The following is a 3130-nucleotide window of genomic DNA, read 5'->3' on the forward strand; positions in this document are numbered from 1 at the left end:
CCAGTCACCGGCATTGCTTTGGCACCACTAGGCCTCTTCAAACCTGACAGTGCCTAAAATATATTCTAAAAACAGGAGTCCCCAAAATCCACTGGGTGCTCCTTTGCTTCCGAGGCCAGTGTTTCAGTTCGTTCGCAGACTAGGGCCACATGTGGGATATTTCTAAAAACTGCAGAATCTGTGCAATAAATATTGAGTTGCGTTTCTCTGGTAAAACCTTCTGTCTTATGGGAAAAAAAATTACAAATGAATTTCAGCAAAAAAAAAATTCAAACATTTCACCTCTACATTGATTTAATTCCTGTGAAACGCCTAAAGGGTTAAGACTTTGCGAATGCTGTTTTGAATACTTTGAGTGCAGTTTTTAAAATAGGGTGATTTATGGGGACTTTAAGATACAAGGCCCTCAAAGCCACTTCCGAACTGAACTGGTCCATGTAAAAATAGCCTTTCGTAATTTTCTTGAAAATGTGAGGAATTGCTGCCAGAGTTCTGATCGTTGTAACGTCGGGGGGAGGCAGTTGTCTGTTTGACGATGTCCGTTGCTAAAGCAGGATTTAGTGTTAGCCAGTAAAAAGCTGTATCGTACCCGGCTCTTCCAGATACCACTGGTGGCAGCAGGTACCGCTATAATAATGGGAGTTAGCTTTTTTTTTTTTACTGGCTAACATTAAGCCCAGCCTTAGTAATGGATGTCGTCAAACAGACAACTGCCTTTACTAAAGGTGGTAATAAAGGATTAAAAAAAAAAACGCATGCTTCAGTGTGGTATCAGTTTTTTTTATTCATATATATTTTTTTTTACGGATAGCACACTGACCTGTTCATTTCTATGGGGCCATGCACAATTCTTTTATTTGCGGGTGTGTCTTTTGCAGTTTTTTGGGCGAGTAGTTAGGACTTCCTCTGACTCTGGGAACATTTGGCGCATTTTATGCACCAAAGAATTGACCCAACGCTTTTTTACGCAACACTTTAAAAAAAAAAAAAAAACACGTTAAAAAACAAACAACTTAACAGCTCGCTTTCCCATTGATTTAAATGGGAAGCCTAGTCAAGCGTTTGACGCTTTTTTTCACGTGCTTTTTGGCACATAATTAGGACTCCCATTGACTATGGGAACATTTGGCACGTTTTACATGCAAAGGAATTGACTCGACACTTCATTTACACAACGTGGTTTTTCTAAAAACACGTGTGAAGAAAAGCGCATTGTATGTACTAACAGCGCATACCAATTCTGTAAATGAAAAGCGTAATAGTGTTTTTTTTATGTGGTTTTTGGCATGTAAAATGTGCCAAAAAACCACGACAAATACACACCGTGTGAACCTATCAGGGTATGTGCACACACACTAATTACGTCCGTAATTGACGGACGTATTTCGGCCGCAAGTAGTGGACCGAACACAGTGCAGGGAGCCGGGCTCCTAGCATCATACTTATGTACGATGCTAGGAGTCCTTGCCTCTCCGTGGAACTACTGTCCTGTACTGAAAACATGATTACAGTACGGGACAGTTGTCCTGCAGCGAGGCAGGGACTCCTAGCATCGTACGTAAGTATGATGCTAGGAGCCCGGCTCCCTGCACTGTGTTCGGTCCGGTACTTGCGGCCGAAATACGTCCGTCATTTACGGACGTAATTAGTGTGTGTGCACATACCCTCAATTGAAAAGTCATTCATTTCACTTTGATCATTCATAGCCATTTGGTGAGTCCTATAGCTTCTACCAGCTGCATTGTAAAAGTTCTCTGAAAATGGGAGCTGGAAAATGCTTAGCAAATTGAAGACACTTTTTCCTGGCTTGTAGCCAAAAATAAGGAAGGGGGGGGGGGGGTGAGGTTCCATTCCACATTTACAGCAGCTGTGAGTCAGGTTCCCTTTTTCATCTTGCTGTAATTCTGGGAAGTGCTCCCTCTGGTGGCCAACATAGGAAAATTATTTAATTTTTAATACTTCCCACCATGTGGAAAAATAAATAAATACAGCAAGTAAAAAAAAAAAAAACCATAATAAAAATAAGTAACTTGTTTTAATTCGCAACACATTCCCTTAACATTTTGTGCATTTTTCTAAGTCATTCATTTGTAAACTTGCCTGAAGGGGCCGGTGTGCTCTGAAAGCTTGCATATATAATTTTTATGGTTAGCCAATAAAGGTCTCATACTTAAATACTTTTGTGTCAAAGACAAAAATAGAGTAACATTGCAGATGGTCATCCAGGGAAGCCGGACTAGAGAAACAGGGAACTCTGGGTAAGTATTATTTTTTTTCTTACTTGGGATTTTTGTGGCGGAATCACTGCGATTCTGCCGCAAATATGGCAACACACCACTTTGTTGCGGGTTTACGAACCCCATTGAATTCAATAGGAAACCCGCAACAGAAGAGCTGCAAATCCACAGCGTTAATTGACATGCTGCGGTTGAAAAAGCTGCACTGCAGGTCAATTTGTGCGTTTTTTTCGGCTGCATTTTCCGCAATGTGTGGACGAGATTTGTTGAAATCTCACCCACACTGCTACCGTATTACACTTCGGATTTTCGTCAATTAATCCTTTGCAGAAAATGCACAGTGTTTACATGGTGTTCCTACCCTAAAGCCACGTTCCTCACTGCTAAACCAAACCCCTTTTGAGTCAGAATGTTGGCGCATTTTAAAATAGTCAATCTGCCCCATTTTGGTCACCAATACAAGAGGGGAAGATGATTGGACCGATGGGAGGATTTGAAAGGAAATCTTACAGCAGCACATTGCAGGGTATTTTATTATTGACTTACAATAAAGACTTGCTGTGTAGTTAATACGGACATTGTGCAGCATATCTGCTTGTTTTAGTGCCCAATGTTTGAGGACTTTACTATTCCCATCTTAAACCCCCCCATATATCTCATTATTGCAGTAACCTTGTAAGCCAGTGAAATCGGATTAACTGCTACAACGAAAAGTGTTGTGTAGAGTACATTTAATACATGACCGCCACTGAGTATTATAATCAAGTAAAAGCGGGCTATGCCAAAATAATGGATCTAAAGGGGAGTTGGAATTGTGCTCAGCTGTTGTATGCCAGGCTGGCATCTGCAATAGCCTCTGTTGCGTATTTGGAATAAAACAAGAACACACCATA

The sequence above is a fragment of the Rhinoderma darwinii genome, chromosome 3, assembly GCF_050947455.1.
Source record: "Rhinoderma darwinii isolate aRhiDar2 chromosome 3, aRhiDar2.hap1, whole genome shotgun sequence".
NCBI lineage: Eukaryota > Metazoa > Chordata > Amphibia > Anura > Rhinodermatidae > Rhinoderma > Rhinoderma darwinii.